The 11,360-nt window shown below is 31.8% G+C and overlaps 2 long non-coding RNA genes across 2 annotated transcripts; both read left to right on the plus strand.

Annotated features, from left to right (window-relative positions):
- The first annotated feature begins 5,074 nt into the window (after window positions 1-5,074).
- LOC139896917 (uncharacterized) lies at window positions 5,075-7,428 on the plus strand. Its single transcript, XR_011776370.1, has 4 exons — window positions 5,075-5,279; window positions 5,981-6,471; window positions 6,548-6,673; window positions 7,192-7,428. It is a non-coding gene; the product is annotated as an uncharacterized lncRNA (long non-coding RNA).
- A 441-nt stretch (window positions 7,429-7,869) lies between these two features.
- Window positions 7,870-9,110, plus strand: LOC139896918 (uncharacterized). The gene is made up of 3 exons (XR_011776371.1): window positions 7,870-8,044; window positions 8,159-8,338; window positions 8,594-9,110. It is a non-coding gene; the product is annotated as an uncharacterized lncRNA (long non-coding RNA).
- Window positions 9,111-11,360: the final 2,250 nt, after the last annotated feature.

Genomic DNA, 11,360 nt, shown 5'->3' on the forward strand with positions numbered 1-11,360 from the left:
AGGTCTTTGAGAAGACGAGCTCCTTCTTGGGGTGATGAGGTTAGTTTCTTTTCAATCTTTTCTATGAAAATTAGTTCATCAACTTTACGTTTGCTTCGATTTTCTATTTTAGTACTCTTGTATAACGGAAGTGCGTTTAACTTACTGTGTGTTTTATATGATAAATGATTTGTAGAAACGATGATAATTTATTAACTAAAAGTCTTTGCAAGGTACCAGTTTTAAGAAAGATTTTGTGATCATATTACTCAAAAAAATTTGTAATCCTAATTCGCTGTCGTAGAAATGATGTACTAAGTTTGCATATGACATTATAAAAAGTCGGGCATTTTTGTCATGTAACAAATTCAACTTTAAACGAGACTTTGTGTGGGAATGATAGTAATTTTTAGAATATAGATGGATCCATGATTTGACATGGGGTAAAGTGGGTTTGTGGATATTTGACAGCAAAAAGGCGTAATCAGAAATAGTTATTAGGTCCCTTTTAGCAAAGGGTGAAGTCGATATTGTTTTATTCAGTTTATATGTTTGATTTTAGAACACTAACTTATACTAGCTAATTAGGCCACTATTTGATTTTTATATTAGTGTATGATTTAATATTTATAGCAAAACCATAGTTTCCAACTTATACTAAGAGGTTCAATTTGCTATTAACTATTTAGTATATCTTTATATGAACACCCATTGTTTTTAAAATAGGTTTTTCGCGCGCTTACTTTGTTACCAAGTGTTTAGTAAATTTATTTATCTGAAAAAGATGAGAGTGGTAATTTGGTCGGGTTTGACCATATTGACACATGTGTTACACTTAAATGATTAACATAATTGAAGGACAGTGGACGATGTTGCAGTTGGCGAAAGTTGTACAATTTATTTTTTCCCTTTTTTTGTTTTGTTCAAAGGCATTCTATAAGTTAATGATTATATGTTATGCTAAATTATTTATTTCTCTATTATTTGTTACATTAGTGGACATCTCATTCAAAATATAGTGAATGAAACCTGATGAAAGGTTTCTAATGGATGGTTGTTACTTGATATTCAAACATAGTACTGTATAAATTTTTCATATTTATTATGTTTTCAAATGTGTCACAACAATTAACCATTAGTTTATGCGAGTAAATAAGGTTACATAAAGTCATTAATTGGAAGAGTTACATGTAAGTGGGTTGGGTGGCATGTTGTAACAATAAAAATGGTTTAATCTTTTTAATAAGGGTAAAAATAGTCGAGCTGGGTTGGGTTGATAGAGACATGTTTTGTACAAAGAATCTGCTATTTGTGGCCACTCTAAGCCTAAAACACCCATGGCTGCAATGGGTGTTTATAACTTGCATTGCTAAGTGAGCATTGTAAATACTTTGTTGTCAATGTTTTGTTTGTCGTTTAATGGTTAGGTTTCCACAAGTCGGGCTATTTTTCTGTTTCGGAGTTGCGTTGATTTTTGGATCAATCAGTTTATGTATGAATTTATGTGTATTTCGATTGCTTTTGTGTGTGAAATAATATGCCGATTGGTAATTTGTGTTGTTAAATACCAATAGGGCTACTAGAAAAAAACGAAAGGTAAGTAGCGAAAACAGTATCACAACATCATTTTGTTATACTATATACTGTCCTTTCACTTCAACGAATTTATTCTCAAATTGACCCTTAAAAAAAACCCGCGAAATCGCGGGCTTTAAGCTAGTTTAATCTTTAAATGAAAAACTTAAATGCAAATCTGATGAAATTAAGACTTTGAAAGATGAATTTTCTAAACTTGACACTATCTTACGAAAAGGGAGGGCTTAACATTGGGTCTCTCAAAGCCAAAAACTTGGCACTATTGGGTAAATGGTGGTGGAGGTTCAAACAAGAGAAAAACGCCTTATGGGTCAAAGTAATAAAATGTCTGTATGGGCGGGATGGTGGGTTGGGAAACATTGGATCAACTCATTTGAAAAGAAAAAATTCGGTGTGGAGCAAGATAATTGCAATCGGCCTTCAACTTGAAAGTTTTAATATCCCTTTTACTAATTCGTTTGTGCAAGTCATAGGCAAAGGCGATGACACTTCATTTTGGAATGATCGATGGTTGAACAATGAGAAACTCAGCAAAAGATTCGGCAGGCTCTTTAAGCTTGAAGTAAATAAAAATGCCACAGTAAGCGAGAGATTAATTAAGGAAGAATCAAATTGGAAAACTTCATGGACATGGTCAAGACCACCAAGTGGCCGAACACACAGTGAGCTCGATTCCCTTTTAGCTCTGATCGGTCAATTCAGGTATGCCCCAAATGAATGCGATACATGGGCTTGGAACATGCAAAATAATGGGCTATTATCAACAAAGTTACTCACAAACATTATTGATGAAAAGCTTCTCGAATCCATCTCAAACGCTGCTGCTACAATGCGTAATCCAATGCTCCCTCAGAAAATTGGGATATTCGTATGGCGGGCAAAAATGAATCGACTTCCGGTTCGCGCTGAATTAGATAAACGTGGAGTTGATTTGGACTCGGTACTATGTCCCATTTGTAATAATGAAATAGAAAGTGTAGAGCACATCTTAATTAAATGTCCGTTTACTCAAGACCTTTGGTCAAGAGTAATGAAATGGTGGAACAATTCGGTGGTGCCATACTCTCATATGGAAGACGTTTTCGTAGGAAAATTCGGTTCATCCAAGTCGAACAATTCTTCAAGTTTATGGCAAGCTATTGAATGATCGTGTGGGTATACTCTTTGGAAGAATCGCAATGCTACTTTATTTCGCAATAATAAAGGAAGTGGTCCTATGTTGCTAAACGAAATTCAAGTTAAGTCATACGAGTGGATATCCAATCGGGCAAAGAAGTATCTCTCAATTGGAATCAATGGCTTCTCAATCCTAGCCAATTCGATGACCATGGTTGACGTTATATGATCTTACGGCTGCTTCGGTTTTTGTTTGTTACTTTTCAACTGTTAAATCTCTAGTTGTAGTTGCTGTTAGTTTTTAGTCGCTGTATAATTGCTGTAGCTTTAGAAGCAAAAGTGCATGAAGCTCATGTGCACTCAATGTACCTTGTTCTTTTTTAGTAATAAAACTTTCTGCCTTTCTAAAAAAAATATGATCTATTAAAAATATTTAGTTATGAGGTACCATTAATACTCATATACTCAATGGTTCTTAACATAACAACCACGTATTCAAATGACCTAATTCAAAAAATGCAAGTTATAAGTATGAAACCTTGAAAATAACATTACAAAGTTTCTCAATTTATTAACCTGGATGAAAGTTAGGTACAAAACGTCAGGCAATTACATGTTTTCAGAATCAGTGACTAATCATAACTGCTACCCTATTTGATTTCATCAGTTTTATTTTCGAATTTAACTGGGTAGTAAACATACTTCTAACGAATGAACGTCCCCCATCAGTTATATTTTCGAACAATGGTTTCGTTCTCGATTGCAGAGAGTATGTAGGTTACATACAAATATTATGATGGAGTTGGGGTTAGAAAAAGCGATGCGATTTTGTTATTACAGTAAACTAATTCAAAAGGTTCGATTAAGGAGACGAAACCTCTCTATTGGAATATGATTTTAGACTTTTGGGGAGAAATTAAGGTTCAAATTGCATTGGGGATAGCTTTTTTCTTTTTTCTTTCTTTCAGGATAAACAATTGAATGAGTTGATTTCCACAACCCCTAATCTATTGTGAAACCCCGTATTTTGGTTATTAAAGGGGTATTAAGGAGATTTTAATTCCTAATCTACACTTACTCAAGTGACAAAGCCTAAATATCAAAATAGATAGTCTTGTTTAAGTGTTTAGTAGTGTTAATGGGTGGTTAGGATAAGGTTTTTTAGTTCAATTGTCACTCAATATTGCTTTTATTTTAAGTAAAAGAGATTGTGATTTGGTATAAATATTATTAGACCTTTAAAATTTCAATGAATATGAGTGAAGAAGATGATTCGGTAGTATTAGACCGTTAATTTCAGAAACATACATTACATTATTTGTCCTGTAATGTTAATAATTGATAATGATAATTGATGAAATGGTATGAGTTACTTAACGGAGTAATTTTTAACAGACGTTGAGATGAGGGACCAAGCGGGTTGGAGCCGATATCTTGGTGTTATAAATATCTATTAAGTTGTTAACCTGGCGGTCAGAACTTTTTAAATATAAAATATATGTACGGAAGCAAGGGAGTGTGTAACACGCACGGTCAATCCTTTTCCGGAAATAATGGTGTTCAACAACCGTGATCTTTCTCTTAGAGAGAAACAAAGCTACTAACAAACAAGTGCAGTCAAAACAATCCAACATTTCCTCGACGATAGGAGGGAAATGAGATAAGGGTTGACCTTCTTCATAACTAGACTCATAACAACCCTACATTGATCCACCAAGGAAGATCAATGTGATAACGGTTGACCTTTCCATTCATTCCTAACAAGTCTCATAACAACCCTTTATTGATCCCAAGGAAAAACAAATAAACAATGAGAGAAGGGTTGACTTGTTATAGCAACTGGGTGACTTAAGACCGAATGTATTTTTTAAATCTCAAATCACATGGACCAACGCAGTAAAAAAAAGTTTCGGAAACAATATGCACTTTTGAGGAAACCACTTGAATCAAGGGCGTAATTATATCTTTAATCATGCTTACATGTAATTTTCCTTAATTAATTAATTAATTATTCGCTGAATAGGCCAAATATATAAATTCCACGTATTTCCCTTCAATTAAAACGGGATTGATGTAAACAAAAGAAATAGTACTAGACCTGGTAAAGCAAACCCAAAACCTCAAAAAAGGTCCAATGGGTTTAAGTGAAGACCCAAATGGGTCCAAAGAAATAAAAAAAAAAAATGGGTCCAAATTTAAAAGCCCACCACAGCCCAATCTTTTTTAAAAGATTATTGGGTCAAGGCCTGGACCCAAACGGGTCTTACTAAGATTGAATACGAGGGATTGAGTCTTACAATGACACGGTGTCGTCGATCGATGCTTAAAAAAAGTAAAAAGTAAAAAGTAAAAACCCTAATCTTAATCGCGCGCTGTACTCATCGCACATCGCACGATCGTTTGTAATTTCGAAGATTCAACAACAATGATATCGTCTTTAATTGTGTAGACGAAGATGAATCGGTCGCTGCTCCTGCTCAATAAACCCTAATCTTAATCGCTGCTCGTGCATCTATACGCCGAATTCGAGATTCATCAACAACGGAATTGTATTTCTGGTTCAATTTGTTAAGAACTTTTTGTGATTGGTACGTTTTATATTGAATTCTCTGTTGCTCTTGATTAATTCATATAATTTGTTTAGAATTTTCTGTTTTGATTGTAAGTTAAACTTAAGTTTTAACGTATTTGTTTAGAATTTTCATGTGTTTAACTTAAAACTTAAATTTGTATAGAAATTGTTCTTATATCAATTTGTTGTAGCTTAAATGTTCTTAAAGAATTGTGTTTTACTGTTTTAGCTTAAAGAATATTGAAAATTGTGTTTTATATTGAAATTTGTGTTTGGATATGATTATATAGAATTAGTGATTCTGAATTACACAACTTTATCCTCTTTTACTCGTAATTCTGTTTCATCTTCGTATTTTTTCCCACATGTATTGAAAATATATATTTGTTTTGCCCTTATGTTATCTTTGTGAAAATCTTATAGAAGTTTGAATTTTGAGAATGAGGAACATGTGAATTATTTCATTATTTGCTATTAACATGTGAATTATTTTCTATAAAAGTTCATAACTTTGATCTCCTTACTGTCATTTTTATGTCTGATTGGGCGGTATTTGATATGGGATCTCGATAAAGTATATCTCGGGCCTTTGTTATAAGTTCTCTATCGAAATTGGCTTTGATGTATCTTAATTTAACTTTTAAAATTGAAACCCCAAATTACTAGCGTTTCAATTTCAGTTGTTTCTTTAAATTGGAATTTTGAATTTATTTGCAGTGGATCACGTCATTGGACCCTTTAACATAAAAAATTTATCTTTCAATTTCTATCGACCATCACTCTTCTCCTTCTCATCACCACCACCATTCCCACCGCTTAACACCACCGTTATCCGCCACCAAAACGCCTGTCACCGCCACCTCAGCCACCGGTCAAACACCATCGTCACTATTTCAATCACCACCGTTGCCAATGGAACGGGATGGGCATGTGGTTGATGTACACCGAGACATACCTATGAATGTGTTGAACTCACAGCAGAATCAAGACATTCCTTCAAATAATGTCAGTGATGATTCTGTTGTTCAACACGGTTTTGGTTATTGGATATGGATAAAACTATTTATAAGCTTGAGTCAAATACTCACAGCTATATTAGTTTTGTCCTTATCCAGGCATCAATCCCCGTTGTTTACTTGGGTTCTTTGTTATGTCCTTGCGAGTGTTGCAACCATCCCGGGACTTGTATCACCTTTGCTGAGTAACAGGTACGTAGTTTTTCGAAGATACACTTAATTATTTACGAGTCTGTGGAATATAATAACATATTTTCTTCTGTTGCAGGCTCAGAGTGCTTGCTGGATACATTAGAGTTGGGTCTGATTACTTCTTTCTAGCTTGGATTGTTGTTGGGGGTTTTTGGATCATTCGATCTAATTCTTTCGCTTCCGATGCGCCAAATTTGTACTGGTAAGCCAGTCATTGAATATAAATACATACTTAGTGTTATACAGGGATGAAGCGTGCGCCTCATGTTGTTTAGCAAAAAATGGCGGGAAAATTGTCTGGCGACAAAACTCTATTGGGCGGCAAAACCTAAATTAGGGTTATTTTTTTGTAAAGTCTTTATAAAAGGTCTTTTTATCTAAAATTAAGGTCTTTTTATGAGTACTTGTTGATGTTTGACTTTATATATTTTGAAACGGTTTAAACTTGAAATAAATTCTTTATGTGACTATGTGACTTTAATGACTTTGTCTATTGTGGAGTCATTAATTTGTTGTATTATAATGAACTTTATATTATGTATTGTGGAATCATTAATGACTTTATATATTTATGTATTTTTTTAACTCCGCCTCAAACGTGCGCCTCGGTTCGCCTCGCCTCACAAAGGGGAAACACCTCGAGGCGTGTTTCTGTTTTTTGAACCTTGACTGTAATAATAATAATAATTAATAATTATTATTATTTAATGGTTTTGGCAGGCTATATTTAGCCTTTCTTACATTCAGATGGGTGGTGTATGTGATCACACCATCTTTTTTGAATCTCGCGAGCCGCTTAATCTTCTTGTGTACACCACGAATTAGAGGTGCCCCCAGAGATTTAATAAATTCTCTACCGACGTACACGTTTAATAATAAAAATAATAATAATAATAATAATAATAATAATAATAATAATAATAATAATAATAATAATAATAATAATAATAATAATAATAATAATAATAATAATAATAATAATAATAATAATAATAATAATAATAATAATAATAATAATAATAATAATAATAATAATAATAATAATAATAATAATAATAATAATAATAATAATAATAATAATAATAATAATAATAATAATAATAATAATAATAATAATAATAATAATAATAATAATAATAATAATAATAATAATAATAATAATAATAATAATAATAATAATAATAATAATAATAATAATAATAATAATAATAATAATAATAATAATAATAATAATAATAATAATAATAATAATAATAATAATAATAATAATAATAATAATAATAATAATAATAATAATAATAATAATAATAATAATAATAATAATAATAATAATAATAATAATAATAATAATAATAATAATAATAATAATAATAATAATAATAATAATAATAATAATAATAATAATAATAATAATAATAATAATAATAATAATAATAATAATAATAATAATAATAATAATAATAATAATAATAATAATAATATTAACGAAAGCCAACAATCGGGGGGTGACGGTGAAGATGGGGTGCTGGGCGCGGGAACACAAAACGAACGTATAATATATGCGGAAGATGCGGTAAGTCGATCTTTCTCTTACCTTAATTCTCTGTCTCTGATTGTTTTTTGTTACTTTGTTTCTCCTGAATTATTAATTTATGTATGTATATGTATTGTATTTACTTGATGACAGGTGTGCAGCATTTGTTTAGCAAATTATGAAAACAACGAACAACTGAGAGAGTTGCCTTGCACACATTTGTTTCACAAGGATTGTGTGCGTGATTGGTTGAAAATAAGTGGTTCGTGCCCACTTTGTAAAAATGAAATTAGGAAGACCACTTTGAGTTCAACAACAAATGTTCGATTAATGGTATGTCTTATTTTATGTCTCTTCTTGTGTTGGTTGTCAAAATTCCTTTTTTTTTATAATTTTATTTTCATCTCAGGCTTATTGTTATTTGATATTTGTAGTGGTTGTTTTTTCATATTTCTTTGATTACAAATTATTTAATTGATTGTATATATATAAATGATGTTACTGATTCTATTTTGTTGATGTTATAGGTGTGATTTGTTGTTATTTTTACTTATATATTTTGTTTCTTCTTTTATACTTTTATTATAGGTGTGGCTATGTATAATCGGGATCTAGGTGATTGTGACTGTTCTGCAACATACACAACCCTCCACTAAACGAGCCATATTCAACCAGCCAGTTAAAACAACTATAAAACCAAAAAATATACATACATATACAATCATTTTAACAAAAACAATATTAATAAAAAAAAAAAAAAGTGATGATCCACACAAAAACCAAGAAGAAGAAGAAAAAAGAATGACAACTATTGGATCAAAAGACAGGAAGATCATTTTGTATGAGTTACTGATATATTGAAGGACAAAATCAAAGCTGAGACACTAACCTATTTTACTAATCAACTGTAATAGTGTGGTACACAAATCTTTTGTAGCAGCCTAATACAGTAATCATTTGTAATGTACTTTATTTTTAAACACTTATCTTTTGTATAGACAGAACTATGTATAGCCTATGTGATCCTTTGTAGTAGCTTATGTGATCAACTCTAGTGGTGTACACCAATCTTCTATAAGAAGTTTCATTATGGTTTTGGTGGTTTTGTTGACTTTTGTTGACTATTAATACTGTACTTATTATGGTTAATGGTGATTCTGATTATTCTTGACTTTTGTTGACTAATGATGTTATTTGTAGTGTAATGACTTTAATTGACTTTTGTTATACTTTGTGCAAAAGTTATACTTTTGTAGTATACACTTTAGTCAAAACAGGTCAAAAGTTATACTCTGTGCAAACAGGTCAAAAGTTACACATTTGGTAGTGTATTGAACCAAATTGTTGACTATTATTGACTTTTGTTGAAAACAGGTCAAAATTGCTACTTGATACATTTTGGTTAAAACTGGTTAATACTGAAATTGCACCCATGTTAGATGTCAAAACAGTTTGATGAAAGTGTTAATTTGGGCATAGTCTTGTTATATACAAAGTATATTTTTGTTGTATACATTTGGTGTCAAAGCAGATGTAGTGTGAAGTTGGTCAAAGGTGGTCAACACTAGTTTATTTCCAGCATTTTTCAGTTTCATAACAGTTGTCGTTAGGTCAAAACGCATAAATTGAAAGTACTACCAGGTCAGTATGTGTGTAAATTGGTCATTAGGTCACAATGTTAGAACTGGTCATATAGTCATTGTGACCAGTCATTAGGTCATTATGTGTGTAAAGTGGTCATAAAAGTCAAAACAGGTCAAAACTGAAGCATGTTATAGTTTGTGTTATCTGGTCACAAAATTAGACAATCAATGTACACTTGCGTATGTAAATAGGGTCATCGGATCACAATATTAAACCATCAAACTCTATAAATTGCAAGTCATTATAAACATCATACGTTGCAAATTGTAAGTCAAACTGTATTACAAGAATACATCAGCAGTCATGTAAACATAATCCACTATAAATGACTAAACTTGGAATGAAGCTTAAATGGATGATTACGTGGTGGTGTTTGTTTGGTGGTTTTCGTGTGCATAGCTGTTTGTGGTTTACGCTTTCTTGATTTTGGCTTGTTGCTTTTTTTGGAGTGTGAATGTGTGATATTATTCTATTCATTTTTATTCTTTAATAAATTTTATGGGGTATTGCCATTTATCCAAAAAAAAAAAAACTTTAATATGACTTCACTTCGGACTTGGGGAAATTTACAATAAGTATATCAGAGGGCATGAATGAATAGTAGAAATAGTAACATAATGAATAGTAGGAATAGTAACATGATAACGTCGGCAATTTTTACTTTTTTTTTTTTTCATCCAAAATTTTGGGCTCAAATGGACATATCTCAATAAAAAGTATGTTTTTACTATTCACACCAATATTCTATTAGAAAAGTGTATAATCGTCTTTTTACCTGACATATTTATCTACTCCCCTCAGTATTTTTATACGGAGTACCTTTAATCTGCTTCCCAACAACTAGAAGCTTTTTGCGAGCTCTAGCGTCTCTATCGCCACCGTCGTTTCCGTCGCCACCAAGCATCGTCTCCATCGCCACCAAGCATCGTCTCCATCACTATCACTGATATCTCTTGCTTATCGCTGCCTTAGCGTCATTTGTCATCGTCGACTTCTGATTTGGACTAGAAGGTATGGTTTTTTTTTTTTTTTTTTTTTTTTGGCGATTGATTCCTCCTTTTGTTGGTGTTCATAAGATGGTGTGTCTAGATCGAAACGTTCTACATGTTTAAATCGATCGCAACATTCAACATCGATGTTTGGGTTTTAATATATCAGAACTCTAATTCGATGGAGGTGACGACTTTTTACTGTTGGTGGTGGGTTTCAACATTGGAACCTTCAAGATCGGCCTTTGGCCTAATTTGGCCTTATTTATTGATTATTGAATTTGCAAGGGACTGAAGGTATATCAATTTCAGTACATAAACTTCGTTAATTTTACTAATTTCATTAATAATTTTACTAATTTCAGTATGTCATTTTCATAAATATGGTTTACTAACTTCAATATCAATTTCGCATTCAAAGGAGTAATCTGTCAAACATATTAACCACGAGCACCTATTTTTTTATTGTCGAATACGGACAATATGACTGGTGAATTTGATGATGTTGTTTGTTGTGTTGATGATTATAGGTAAATTGGATAAGGGTCTAGGTAAATTTGATGATGCTGTACATTTGCCTGAGTCGGGCCACATGTGTATTAGGGGTTCATCGACAAACATGGGTCTCAGGTGATAACGTATTTACAATTTCGTTGTATTCTTTGTTTTGGTCATTCATATCTCATTATACTAGGATATGTTTGATTATGTAGTTGTAAACA

Source organism: Rutidosis leptorrhynchoides, chromosome 3 (assembly GCF_046630445.1).
Source record: "Rutidosis leptorrhynchoides isolate AG116_Rl617_1_P2 chromosome 3, CSIRO_AGI_Rlap_v1, whole genome shotgun sequence".
NCBI lineage: Eukaryota > Viridiplantae > Streptophyta > Magnoliopsida > Asterales > Asteraceae > Rutidosis > Rutidosis leptorrhynchoides.